This window comes from Zootoca vivipara, chromosome W (assembly GCF_963506605.1).
Source record: "Zootoca vivipara chromosome W, rZooViv1.1, whole genome shotgun sequence".
Taxonomy (NCBI): domain Eukaryota; kingdom Metazoa; phylum Chordata; class Lepidosauria; order Squamata; family Lacertidae; genus Zootoca; species Zootoca vivipara.
This window is the reverse complement of record NC_083293.1, coordinates 7,112,270-7,126,974: the sequence shown is the minus strand read 5'-3', so window position 1 is coordinate 7,126,974 and position 14,705 is coordinate 7,112,270. Positions and strand designations below refer to the sequence as shown.

General features: G+C 46.1%; 1 pseudogene; it reads left to right on the top strand.

Annotated features, from left to right (window-relative positions):
- LOC132591431 (tubulin polyglutamylase TTLL11-like) overlaps nt 1–5,298 on the top strand; it is a 97,590-nt pseudogene extending 92,292 nt beyond the window's left edge.
- The last annotated feature ends 9,407 nt before the right edge of the window (nt 5,299–14,705 follow it).

Below are 14,705 nucleotides of genomic sequence, written 5' to 3'. Positions count from 1 at the left end.
CTCGAGAGGTTTCTGATGCTTTCCTTTTCCCTTCCAGGGATGGACTTGCACACTTTTGTGGAGGCGATTTGCTTCCTCGCCCAGAGGAGGTACAAGTCCCTCTCCCTCCACGAGCAGGTGGAGCTCCTCATTGACTTCGCGGAGTCCAACTTGGCTGCCCAGGACAAGAAGCGCGCCTGCTGGGACCAGCGCGTGGCCCTGGTGACTTGCCACCAGAACCGGCTCCAACTCCGCCCTGCCACCAACATGCTGGTCGATTACAGAAGCTCCCGCCCGTGAAAGACTGCCTTTGCTGATGCGGATTTAAAGGGAGGTTTAGACCACATTCTAGTCCATTGGGTGAAGTTAAATCTCATAGCCTATGTCAGGGGTCCCCAGACTTACCCGCCTTTGGGCCGGAGTGCGGGGGAGTGCGCGCGCAGTGGGCCGGAGTGTGGGGAAAGTGCGCGCCGGTGCGCATGCGCACACCCATTTACTGGCGCGGTGGCGCGCTTCCAGGCCGGAAAAATCGCCGGAAATTGTTTGTGCGCATGCGTATGGGCCTCCCCCCGACCCGGAAGTGCACGTCCCCCACCCCGGAAGTGCACCGGAAATGACCTCTTCTGGGTCGGGAGAGGCCCATACGCATGCGCAGAAACGATTTTCGGCGATTTTTTTCAGATCTGGAAATGCGCCGCCAAGCAGCGCGCCGCAAGAGCGGGCGCCGCAAGAGTGGGTGCCGCAAGAGCGGGCGGCGGGGGTCGTCGCGGGCTGGATTGGGAGGCCAATTGGGCCGCATCTGGCCCGCGGGCCGTAGTCTGGGGACCCCTGGCCTATGTCATCCTCTCATTGTTTTTTTATTATGTCTGGGGGCGGTTTGTGGGATTTTGGAGTAGTATTTTCTTTCTTCTTCTTTTTTGCGATAATTTTTATTACGTTTTCCATTTCTGTGTTCATTACATCATATTCATTACATTTATCGTGGCTTTAAATTCTTAAATTTCCAATCAAATAGAAAGAAAAGAAAAGGAGGAAAGGAAAGAAAGGGAGGGGGAAACATAAAGCTCGAAACGAAAATAAAAATATTACGAAGTCCAATTACTATTCAACTTTATATATTGGACTTTCATTCTTCTTCCTTCTGTCATCTTTCCCCTTTTCGCAGATATTTTCACACTTCGTTTTAATTAATAAATTTAATTATTTCTCTCTTCTATTAATAAATTAATAAATTCTCTCTTTCACAACTTATAAACATAACATTGAATATACATACAGTATATAACCTGGCTTTTAGTCAATCATGTATTTACTATACCAAATTAATGAACTTCTTTTGTATCGTATGTGATGTTTTTAATATTCATGCCCTGTTATCTTCTTGTAATAAAGTATTTTATAACATCTAGTTATGAGGTTGAATTCATTTTGCTAGTATTCATACATTCAACACATCTTACTGTTATATTTTTACATATTTCTTTTCGTAATGTTTCTTCGCCCTACTGTCAAGTTTCTGCTGTTGATTTAGTTTTTACCTTGTGTCCCATTTTTTCCTATCACCATTCATCCAATAATAAAATTTGCTACAATTTCTAAACTTAAGAAAAACAAAAACAAACCAACCAACAACAAAACTAAACTAACCATTTCAATAGAGTTGGAGTCTCCCATCGTTGGTATTTATTGTCCATATAATCTATCAAAATTTCTTCTAATTTTCGAGAAGTTCCCACTTTCCTCTCAGTACCTGCTAAGCTTAATTTTCCACCCTCTTATCATTATATATATCTATGTATATATATATATATATTTCCTGCTCAATTTCTTATTTATCTCCATCGGATTCCTCTGCCACTCCTTGTATTTTCCCCAACTCTTTATGGCTTCTTCCAAATTCCTTCATCTCCTGCTCTGTTATAATCTTAAATTTTTTCATCCTTGTAATAGAATAATACACCTTCGAAATCTTATTTTGTTTTCAGTCACATTTTTTTGTCAATTCTTTGTAAACATTTCTTTTGCAGTGGTACCTCGGTTTATGAACACAATTGGTTCCGGAAGTCTGTTCATAAACTGAAGCGAACTTTCCCATTGAAAGTAATGGAAAGTGGATTAAACCGTTCCAGACGGGTCCGCGGAGTACTCAACCTGAAGCGTTCATAAACTGAAGCGAACTTTCCCATTGAAAGTAATGGAAAGTGGATTAATCCGTTCCAGACGGGTCCGCGGAGTACTCAACCTGAAGCGTACTTAACCTGAATCATGGGTGCAATTGGTTCCGGAAGCCTGTTCCTAAACTGAAGCTTTCATAAACTGAAGCGAACTTTCCCATTGAAAGTAATGGAAAGTGAATTAATCCGTTCCAGATGGGTCCGCGGCGTTCGTAAACCGAAAATTCATAAACCGAGGTGTTCATAAACCGAGGTTCCACTGAATTTAAAAGCCGGTTTGCAATATCTCTGTACACCACGATTGGTTTCCCGTCTATATACCACTTCTCCTCTCTACTTTTCTTCATAATTGTTTTTCTGGCTTCTATTGAACTCAATGTTACTAAACAGACCCCTGGAGATTTTTTCGATCTTGTTATGGGTGAGTTGACCTTTATTCTGAATGCATTGGTTATCATATAATCAACTTCCTCTTCAGCAGTTTCTCTAATTAATTTACCCCTTAGGTTTCCCCCCTCCATTTCTGGGACACCACAAAATTTTAAGTTCTGTGACCTTTCATTCATTTGAAGAAGCGCCAGGTGGTCCAACATATTCTCCTGTGTTTTTATTATTTCTGTTATTCGTCCTTTCATTTTTTTCCCCTTCTAACCTATTTCCTCTGACCTCTATGTGTATCCTTTTTGTCTGCTCTTCAGCTGTCTGGATTTTATTTTCCAGTGTCTTTATTTGTCCTGATAGTTCATAGAATCATAGAATCATAGAGTTGGAAGAGACCACAAGGGCCATCCAGTCCAACCCCCTGCCGAGCAGGAAACACCATCAAAGCATTCTTGACATATGGCTGTCAAGCCTCTGCTTAAAGACCTCCAAAGAAGGAGATTCCACCACACTCCTTGGCAGCAAATCCCACTGCCGAACAGCTCTTACTGTCAGGAAGTTCTTCCTAATCATAGAATCCTAGAGTTGGAAGAGACCACAAGGGCCATCCAGTCCAACCCCCTGCCAAGCAGGAAACACCATCAAAGCATTCTTGACATATGCCTGTCAAGCCTCTGCTTAAAGACCTCCAAAGAAGGAGACTCCACCACACTCCTTGGCAGCAAATTCCACTGCCGAACAGCTCTTACTGTCAGGAAGTTCTTCCTAATGTTGAGGTGGAATCTTCTTTCTTGAAGTTTGAATTAACTAATTAACTAATCAGCTAATTTTTTGCCTATATTCATCTCACTCTCCCTCAATTCTGCCCTTATTTGCTTAATCTCTTCCAGGATTTTAATTAGAACCCCATCCCCTTCTATTTCTGATCTTCTCTCGTCAGGGGTTTCTGTTTTTACTCCTTTGCGAGGCATTTTAAGGTCTCCTTATTTAGGCAAAAATAAAAAAAAAATTCCTTCAGTAGCACCTTAAAGACCAACTAAGTTTTTATTTTGGTATGAGCTTTCGTGTGCATGCACGCTTCATCAGAAGGTTCCGGGATTATTTAGGGTTCTTGTATATTTTTTTTCTATTGTGTTATACCTTCTTCCCCCACTAGAGGTCCTATCCCCCCGGGAGTCTTCCTTTATTCACCTAAAGCAATATCAATAAGTTAACCACAAGGAACCGCTTATCAGTCCAGCCCCCTTAAGCCATGTTATACTTTCCCACCATTTATCCTTTTGTTGTTGTTGTTGTTGTTGTTTAGTCGTGACCGACTCTTTGTGACCCCATGGACCAGAGCACGCCAGGCACTCCTGTCTTGCACTGCCTCCCGCAGTTTGGTCAAACTCATGTTCGTAGCTTCGAGAACACGGTCCAACCATCTCGTCCTCTGTCGTCCCCTTCTCCTAGTGCCCTCCATCTTTCCCAACATCAGGGTCTGTTCCAGGGAGTCCCCTTCTCCTTGTGCCCTCCATCTTTCCCAACATCAGGGTCTTTTCCAGGGAGTCCCCTTCTCCTTGTGCCCTCCATCTTTCCCGACATCAGGGTCTTTTCCAGGGAGTCCCCTTCTCCTTGTGCCCTCAATCTTTCCCAACATCAGGGTCTTTTCCAGGGAGTCTTCTCTTCTCATGAGGTGGCCAAAGTATTGGAGCCTCAGCTTCACGATCTGTCCTTCCAGTGAGCACCCAGGGTTGATTTCCTTCAGAATGGATAGGTCTGATCTTCTTGCAGTCCATGGGACTCTCAAGAGTCTCCTCCAGCACCATAATTCAAAAGCATCAATTCTTCGGCGATCAGCCTTCTTGATGGTCCAGCTCTCACTTCCATACATCACTACTGGGAAAACCATAGCTTGAACTAGACGGACCTTTGTCGGCAAGGTGATGTCTCTGCTTTTGAAGATGCTGTCTAGGTTTGTCATTGCTTTTCTCCCAAGAAGCAGGCGTCTTTTAATTTCGTGACTGCTGTCACCATCTGCAGTGATCAAGGAGCCCAAGAAGGTGAAATCTCTCACTGCCTCCATTTCTTCCCCTTCTATTTGCCAGGAGGTGATGGGACCAGTGGCCATGATCTTGGTTTTTTTGATGTTGAGCTTCAGACCATCTTTTGCGCTCTCCTCTTTCACCCTCATTCAAAGGTTCTTTAATTCCTCCTCGCTTTCTGCCGTCAAGGTTGTGTCATCTGCATATCTGAGGTTGTTGATATTTCTTCCGGCAATCTTAATTCCGGCTTGGGATTCATCCAGTCCAGCCTTTCGCATGATGAACTGGTGTGTTAGCCAGGGCATTTGGGTGTTCCCTAGTTTCCCTTGCATTTCTTGATATGGGTTTGTTATTTTTGTAGAAGTCCGTTAGGTGGTAGAAGCCTTTGGTTTGCCAGGTTTTTAGCGGGAGGTTTTGTGCTGCATGATGGAATTGCCAAGTCACTTTCTGACTCTCTCACAAGTTTGCTCTTTAACCGGCTGCGGGTGCAAGGCAAGCGCACCTAAATAAACCCTTTATTTCCCTTCTCTCTCTCTCTCTCCCTCTCTGCAGGCAGGGCTGATCACACGATGAACTGGAACTGGAGGAGGGAGAGTCCAGCCTCAGCCTCACCAGAAATTCTTCCGTTTGCCTGGAATTGGGGGGTGGCTGGCTGCCCTCAAATGTCACACATTGGGAGGGGTGGGTTTTGTAAATGTGCACTAAAATTAAAAATTAAAATCATATTTGGTTTACTCCTATTTTGTTTACAGTAAAGTGGCAGAGATGGGGGGGGGGGGCCCTGCCTGTTCAAAGTTTTGACTTGAAACTTAATATTTATACGGAAGAAGGGCAGATGGGGGGGGGGGGGCGAATAGGGCCTCACTTCCAATTCCACTACCACTTTTCCCTAATGAAAGCTTTCGTTTTTGGAACGCTGCATTCTGCACTCGACGCAAACTCTGCATTTGCCATGGTGCCTTCAAGGGAATGTGGGGTGTTCACAGACCGCAAGTAAGTTAATGGACTCCTCCCCTTCCTTGGATTAGGATTGATGTTCTCCCTTTTCTACCACACACTTAAGGGGTTCCAGGACTCACACAGGGGCTCTTGTCTGCTTGTTTTCGGGGAGAGGGACAACCACCCCACCACCTGCACAAACCTGAGACTTAGAACCACAGAATGGTAGAGTTGGAATAATACTTATTATTCCAGTTCTGGGCACCACAGTTCAAGAAGGATACTGACAAGCTGGAACGTGTCCAGAAGAGGGCAAGCAAAATGCTCCAAGGCCTGGAAGCGATGCCTTATGAGGAACGGCTTAGGGAGCTGGGTATGTTTAGCCTGGAGAAGAGAAGGTTAAGGGGTGATATGATAAGGTAAAGGTAAAGGGACCCCTGACCATTAGGTCCAGTCGTGACCGACTCTGTGGTTGCGCGCTCATCTCACATTATTGGCCGAGGGAGCCGGCGTATAGCTTCCAGGTCATGTGGCCAGCATGACAAAGCCGCTTCTGGCAAACCAGAGCAGCACACGGAAACGCCGTTTACCTTCCCGCTGTAGCGGTTCCTATTTATCTGCTTGCATTTTGAGGTGCTTTCGAACTGCTAGGTTGGCAGGAGCTGGGACCAAACAACGGGAGCTCACCCCGTCACAGGGATTCGAACCGCTGACCTTCTGATCAGCAAGCCCTAGGCTCAGTGGTTTAACCACAGCGCCACCTGGGTCCCATGTACGGAACAGCTTAGGGAGCTGGGTATGTTTAGCCTGGAGAAGAGAAGGTTAAGGGGTGATATGATAGCCATGTTCAAATATAGGAAAGGATGTCATATGGAGGAGGGAGAAAGGTTGTTTTCTGCTGCTCCAGAGAAGCGGACACGGAGCAATGGATTCAAACTTCAAGAAAGAAGATTCCACCTCAACATTAGGAAGAACTTCCTGACAGTAAGAGCTGTTCGGCAGTGGAATTTGCTGCCAAGGAATGTGGTGGAGTCTCCTTCTTTGGAGGTCTTTAAGCAGAGGCTTGACAGGCATATGTCAAGAATGCTTTGATGGTGTTTCCTGCTCGGCAGGGGGTTGGACTGGATGGCCCTTGTGGTCTCTTCCAACTCTATGATTCTATGATTCTCTATGATTCTATCCCACCTGAACCCCCCAAAAGGGGGTAGATCAATCACTGCCAGTTTTTAACTCTGTGAGTAGATCGCAGTCTCTTGGAAGTTGGCCACCCCTGCTATAAAGAGTCTGCATGTAGCTTCATTGAAAGCGATGGTATGTTGGCATTGACAACAGATATTTTTTATGTTGTTATGTATTACGGTTTTTAGTTTCTTTGCTGTCTCACCAATAGAAAAACCTGGGTGGTCACTGTTAGGGAATTTTATAGGGGGGGCACCCAAACGAGGCTTCATTTGGGAATCAAGATTGGCACAAATGCCCTCAAGGGGACCCCATTTGATCCTACAACACGACTCTAGTATCGCACCAACACGAACCCCCTCAAGATCAAGCCCTGTGTAATAAAGGCTCCCTTTCCTACCCTTTCTCTGTTGCTTGAGACTCTATGTAACCATATTTCTTTATGAATGAATACCGTGTATCTTTATTTCTAAATGAAACCCCCCTTTGCTACTCTGGCCAAGGGCTCTCAGGGATGCAGGGAACAGCCATAATCCTTTAAGCAAGAGGTCAGGTAGCCAGGGTGGTGCTCCTCTGCATATCCATAATCCATTCAAGTACCATCTCCTGCCATTCCCAACCCTCCGAAGCCAGAGGCAATACTCACACCTGGACCCATTGTTCCCCCCCCCCCCGCCAGGTACTCAAGGATCCCCTCCCAGATACTTACTGGTACTTGCTTAACAATGTCCTGGGACATCGTGCATTGTTACCTTATGTTAATCCTGTTTACCTCCTGTTTACCTGTATGCTAATGCCCCTTGCACCTTCCCCTTTTCTGACATTTTACCCTGTCACAAGTGATGTATGTATGATGCTTTCGGTGTACATTATGGGATGGTGGTGGGAACTTTTATAAGTTATTGCAGCCCTGTTCATGGTGTTCAGTCTGGCATTGAACCTGCTGCGCAGTAATAAACCTTGCTGTTTGCTCTGGATCGTGGCTGGACTCCTTCCTTTTATACTCTGCAACGACCACAGGCCCTTGCCTGATGAGCTGGGTGGCTGAGCATTCTCGCACCCAGAATTTTGCCGATTGGGTTGCATTTCGCAGGGCAGAAGAGTCCGGACCTTGGTGTATTCAGCTTGCTAGGCTTACAGGAATCCGGACGTATGAAAGGGGTCGGTCTCGCTGTGGGCAGGATTCCTGCATTACCGGGGGGTTGGACTAGATGACCCTGGGGGTCCCTTTCAGGCCAGCTCTACAGGATTTCTGTGAGGGGTTCAAGTGAAAGGAGCGGCTGTAGTTTCTGTGCTTCAGGCTGCTATCCTATACAGGCTTACCTAGGCATAGATTGATTTCTTAAGATGGTTGTGTGAAAATTATTATGGACAAAGTATAATTATGTAGCGCCTGTATTGTAGGATCAGCTTATAAATATGTGTAAATAAGCAATACATCATAAAGACACCACTATCTCCACTGTGGAAATATGAACCCTGGGTAAGTGCCTGGGCCCCTGGAATCTCACTGTTGTGGATATTGGGGTGGCATGGAACAATATTAAAACTTGCAGTTTGCCCCCCTCCTCCATTCCCTCAATACTTTTCATATAATCATAGAATCACAGTACTCCAGGAGAGGTCTGACCAGGGCAGAATACAGTGGTACTATTACTTCCCTTGATCTAGATGCTATACTCCTATTGATGCAGCCCAGAATGGGATAAGGCAAAAGATGGGATAAGGCAAAAGCAGGCAAACTTTAATTTATTTCTGTACAGCAGGCTTTGCTAAGCTGATTCCCCTCCGTGTGCTTTGGACTACAACTCCCATCTGCCTCTGGCAGCGCAGTTGTGGTCCAAAGCACGTGGAAGGTGCCAGGCTGGCAAAGGATGCTGTTCATTCATAATATGAGTGCCCATGTGCGTAGTATGGGATATGCCTTGTCCTTGCTCTTGCGTAACCACAGCTGGTCCTCAGCAGGCTCATTGAGAATGTCCCTTTTTATAGCTGCTTGTCCTGACCTTTCTCTGATCCTCCTTATTATTTCCCTGGATTTCCCCCCTTTTGGTGTTATTAGACTGGAGTCAGTTTCACCTGGGCTCTGTAGCCCTGCCCACGTCCCCACTTTGCGGCACCTCCCCTCCTGTGCCTTGGCCCCGCCCCTTGCCCGTCCCCTCCCATGCCTTGGGCCCACCCCTTGCCCCCCCCTAGTTTTGATCCTGGGTACGCCCCTGCCTGGCACATGGAAAGGGAGGGAGAGGGGGAAGGGCGGGAGGAAGGGATCGCAGGCAGCAGCTCTCCATGGAGATGGGAAGCGGAATTTGAGGATACGGAAGAAGAGGTGTGGGTTTCACCGAGGTCGACTACGTCAGAGGCAGGAGAGGACTGGCAGAACATTTTTACTCCCACCAGCTCTGACGCCACAGACTTTTTGGGATTCCCGTCTTCTCAGGGGGAGGGGGAAAGATCGCCGGATTGGGGGGAAATTTTTACACCCACAGGCTCTGACACCACGGACTTCTTGGGTTTTCACTCGTCCCCAGCAAGCGGAGAGCCCCTAGGGAGGGGGGGAGAGGAGCCTGGGAGGGGGGTGGATGTGAGGGACAAGGGATACAGGGAAGTCCCTCCCATCTTAAGTTCCAGCCCATCCCCAAGCGCTGGAGAGAGTAGGGAGAGCTCTGCCTCCAGCGGAGAGTCAGGAAGTGGTGTCCGAGGCTCAGGCAAGGTTGCGGAGCCCATGCCCCAGGTGGGACAGGAAGTTGGGCGCACGGGGGGAAGGCCAATCCCCCCAACTCCCGAATTGCGACGCAAACGTAGGGGGAAGAGGTTGGGTCTACCAAAGCTTCTATGCTGGAAGAAAACGCGCCAATCGCCATTCGGAGGTTCTGACACCTCACCTTAAGGATGTATATTAACCGCTCTGAACACTGTAAATAATCAGCACTTAATAAAAGCCTAAAAAGACCATGCTGGAGTCGTTACTCTAGAGTAGCCACATCAGGCCCTCTGACAGGACCTAACAGAAGCAGAAGACATCAAGAAGAGGTGGCAAGAATACACAGAGGAATGATATCAAAAAGATATGGAGGTCTCATACACCCCAGGTAGTGTGGTTGCTGATCTTGAGCCAGACATCTTGGAGAGTGAAGTCAAATGGGCCTTAGAACTAGCACTGCTAATAACAAGGCCAGTGGAAGTGATGATATTCCAGCTGAACTATTTAAAATTTTAAAAGATGATGCTGTTAAGGTGCTACACCCAATATGCCAGCAAGTTTGGAAAACTCAGCAATGGCCAGAGGATTGGAGAAAATCAGTCTACATCCCAATTCCAAAGAAGGGCAGTGCCAAAGAATGCTGCAACTACCGCACAATTGCGCTCATTTCACACGCTAGCAAGGTTATGCTTAAAATTCCACAAGGCAGGCTTAGGCAGTATGTGGACCGAGAACTCCCAGAAGTGCAAGCTGGATTTCGAAGGGGCAGAGGAACCAGAGACCAAATAGCAAACATGCGCTGGATTATGGAGAAAGCTAGAGCGCTCCAGAAAAACATCTACTTCTGCTTCATTGACTATGCAAAAGCCTTTGACTGTGTCGACCACAGCAAACTATGGCAGGTTCTTAAAGAAATGGGAGTGCCTGATCACCTGGGCGTTCCACAGGGCAGGCGCCACTACCAAGAAGGCCCTCTGCCTGGTTCCCTATAACCTCACTTTTCGCAGTGAGGGAACTGCCAGAAGGCCCTCAGCGCTAGACCTCAGTGTCAGAGCTGAATGGTGGGGGTGGAGATGCTCCTTCAGGTATACAGGACCGAGGCCGTTTAGGGCTTTAAAGGTCAGCGCCAACATTTTCAATTGTGCCCGGGAATGTACTCAGTTGGAAAGTGGCGGTCTGCTTAAGATGCTCTTACCTGCTGCATCTGGATTCTCGTGCCCTGCTCTTAGATGGCTGGACTGAAAGTGTGTTTCAATATTAGGAGGGGACTTGAGAGAGACACCAGTCCCTTGGGAGCAAATGGCTCCGTTGCGAAAGCAGTAGACTCTCCATCTCTCCAGGGTATGGAGACCCCCAATATGACACCCCACCCTTAGAAGAAGAACCAGGCCCTCCAGCCCTGTGCAAAGCCCAGCCTGTCCCCTTCCCAGCCCTGCTTCTTATTCACCTGCATGGACTTGAAGCCCCTCTGAATCCAGCCTCCCTGTGATATACCCATTTCACAGGCGCCACAACTGAGGCCGGGAAACTTCACCCCTTTTGCTGCGGGGCTGATGCACCATTTCCCAACCTGGGCATGAGTTAGTTCATTGTTATGTACACCCACCCCTTGATTTTACTCATTTCCAGCACTCCTGCGTTAAGAAGTAAAAGGAAATTAAATTGTCCTCTGGATCTTCAGTCTCAGCAAACACTCCTTCCCCAATCTCTGTTTTTAAACCACCAGGAACAGAGTTGCTTTCCTTGGAGGTTTTCCAAACAGAGGCTGGAAGGCCAAATGTCAGGGATTCTTTAGCTAAGATTCCTGCATTGCAAGGGGTGGGACTAGATGTTCTTTGGGGTCCAACCTTGCAGTTGTTTACTATTATTATTTTAAAGCAGATTTTTATTTTTAAAAGAAGAGGGTATTTGGACAACACTAAGTAATGATGATGATGATGATGATGATATTACACAATATCATTATAAGAGTTAACGATTCCAATTCCATATATATTTATCTAATGTCTTGGTGATATTATTATCCAAAAACATATATGTTGATTCTAAACCTATTATAATAATTAATAATTATTTATTACTTATACCAGGCCCGTCTGGCTGGGTTTTGCCGGCCATGTAAAATGTGAAATCCAACACTCTAATTTCTATGTTTGTGCTTAAATGCAAAACTGGAAATGACAGGCTCTTCATGTTCCCCACCAACCACAAGGCTTGCATTCTGTGAGCTTGTGGCAGCCTCTGTATTTTGCATTTTGCTTCAAAGAGGAAGGAGCCAATATTATCCCAGTACTCAGTCATCCCCCCACCTACAGAGGGAATTTCCTGTGCCTCGTTTTTTTCTGAAGGAAAAATTGCTTCAAAAAAGAACCAATCAAATAGGCTGCAAGCATGGGCGTAGCCAGGGGGGCAGGGTTGGGCAGCCGCCCCCAAATCAATAAAAATCAATACAAGTACAAAGCAAACTGAGGATCTGCCCCCCCCCCACAAAAAACCAATCATGGCTACGCCCACTGTTGCAGATTATCTGTACATGAGCTTCCAATCCAATAACTGGATTCGCACATTGGTCCTTTCCTAGTTGTGGCACAAAACAGTAGCAACACCTGATGCCAGATGCTCAGGAATTACTTCCACAGAGACGGGCCTTGGCTGGAGCCTGGAGCAGCCAATAGGGAGGAGCCAATAGGGAGCCAAGGCAGGGAGGAGAGAGAGAGGAGGAAACAGTGGGTCAAAAACTCTTCGGAATATAAGATGCTCAGGGGACAAATTGGGCATGAGAATAATAATAATAATAATAATAATAATAATAATAATAATAATAATAGCCTCCCTAAACAAGGCTGCCTTCAGATGTCTTCTAAAAATCTGGTAGCTGTTTTTTTCTGTGACATCTGATGGGAGGGCGTTCCACAGGGCGGGCGCTGTTCTGTAGTGGGTCTTCAGTGATTTCAGCTCAGTGCAAATAAGAAGCAGGAGGCGAGGATCTGGTACAACATCTCTTTACTTCAAAGAACAGGTAAGAGCAAGAACACAAGGAATGGGGAAAACTGGGACTTATATAGTAACAGAGACAACAGGCGCCACCACCGAGAAGGCCCTCTGCCTGGTTCCCTGCAACCTGGCTTCTCGCAACGAGGGAACCGCCAGAAGGCCCTCGGTACTGGACCTCAGTGTCCGGGCAGAACGATGAGGGTGGAGATGCTCAATGGGTTTTGTGATGAATGCTTTGATGGGAAGTCAGATGGTGGCTGCGACTAAAGCTCTTTCCACATTCCAAGCACTGATAGGGTTTCTCCCCTGTATGAATTCTTTGATGGGAAGTGAGCTGTCCCCTCTGACTGAAGCTCTTTCCACATTCCAAGCACTGATAGGGTTTCTCCCCTGTATGAATTCTGTGATGGGAAGTGAGATGGCTAGAGTGACTGAAGCTCTTTCCACATTCCAAGCACTGATAGGGTTTCTCCCCTGTATGAATTCTGTGATGGGAAGTGAGATGGCTAGAGTGACTGAAGCTCTTTCCACATTCGAAGCACTGATAGGGTTTCTCCCCTGTATGAATTCTGTGATGGGAAGTGAGATGGCTAGAGTGACTGAAGCTCTTTCCACATTCCAAGCACTGATAGGGTTTCTCCCCTGTATGAATTCTGTGATGGGAAGTGAGATCAGCGCTCAGACGAAAGCTCTTTCCACATTCGAAGCACTGATAGGGTTTCTCCCCTGTATGAATTCTGTGATGGGAAGTGAGATCACCATTGTTACTGAAGCTCTTTCCACATTCCAAGCACTGATAGGGTTTCTCCCCTGTATGAATTCTTTGATGGGTCTTGAGATTTGAGGCTTCACTGAAGCTCTTTCCACATTCCAAGCACTGATAGGGTTTCTCCCCTGTATGAATTCTGTGATGGGAAGTGAGATAGGCGCTCAGACGAAAGCTCTTTCCACACTCCAAGCACTGATAGGGTTTCTCCCCTGTATGAATTCTGTGATGGGAAGTGAGATGGCTAGAGTGACTGAAGCTCTTTCCACATTCCAAGCACTGATAGGGTTTCTCCCCTGTATGAATTCTTTGATGGGAAGTGAGATTCTTCTTGAAACTGAAGCTCTTTCCACATTCTCTGCACTGATACAATTTCTCCCTCCTCTGTGTTCTTTCGTGTGAAGTGAGACTATTCCTCTGAAGGAACCTCTTTCTCTGATGAGAAGAGGACTGGGAGTTCTGACGGATGTTCTCTCCACACTCTGAATATTTATTTGGCTTCTCCTCTATGTGGATTCTGTTGTGGTCCCCCTTGTTCTTCCCTTCCAATTCATCACCATCTGCAATGAAGAGAGAAGCTAATTAGAACCTCAGGAAGAAATGGAGCTCCAGGTTATTGAACAAAGTTAATGAATGCCTGTGATAGAGGAAGAACTGAAGAATGTTAGATGTGAGGCCTTACTATAATTAATTCCCACTGCTTTCCCCCCCTCCTAGTATGAACTGATGTATTGCTTGGCTTTCATCTGGAAATGGATTTTGTTTGGCTCAATCCTGGAATCCACTCCATCCCCAAGGTCAGTCATCTCTTTAGTCAACCAAATACAGACAAAAACAAAAACAAATCTGATCTTCTACAACTTTTTGTAGTGGAGGTTCATCACATAGAGGTATGTATGAAATTTAAAAATGGATATTATCATCCAACTTTGTCGGTGAAACAAACAGCAACATCTTCACCAACACACTTCCCAACAGCTGTTGCCTCAATCTGGTTGGACTAAATTTAAATTTATACGCAAATCACTTTTTTCACATTAAACCTGTTCCCTCCCATGTTCAGGAGAAGACCAACTCTGTATTGTTTCATTGTTAACAGAAGAGGACAAATGACTATGACTCACACTTAATCTAAGCACAACGGCCACAAGAGCTCCTGACTAGGCATTCAGCTATGCGATGTTGAATGTTCTTTGCTCTCTGCTGTTTCCTCGGTTTTTTTTTGTTTTAGTTTAAAGCAATTCATGAATTTAGAACTCATAACTGACCAGTAATGATGAATCATGTTATAGATATTCCTGCAAATTTATTCTGTTAGTTTTGAGATATACAAATGACACAAGAAGACTCGGTCTACATATTTATATCATTTAGTGGTCCTATGTTGCTTGTTTTTAAAAGCAAATAAAAGGCTATTCCAAAAAGGAAAGAGAAAGGCAACACACAGTGGCCCCATCTACGTTCAATCTGCAAAGCAGGATCAGGTCACTTTAAAGAGTCATGGCTTCTAGTGCTGCGCGATAGATCAGTAAGTTGTCTGACCTTGGTAGGGCATCCAGATCACAGTA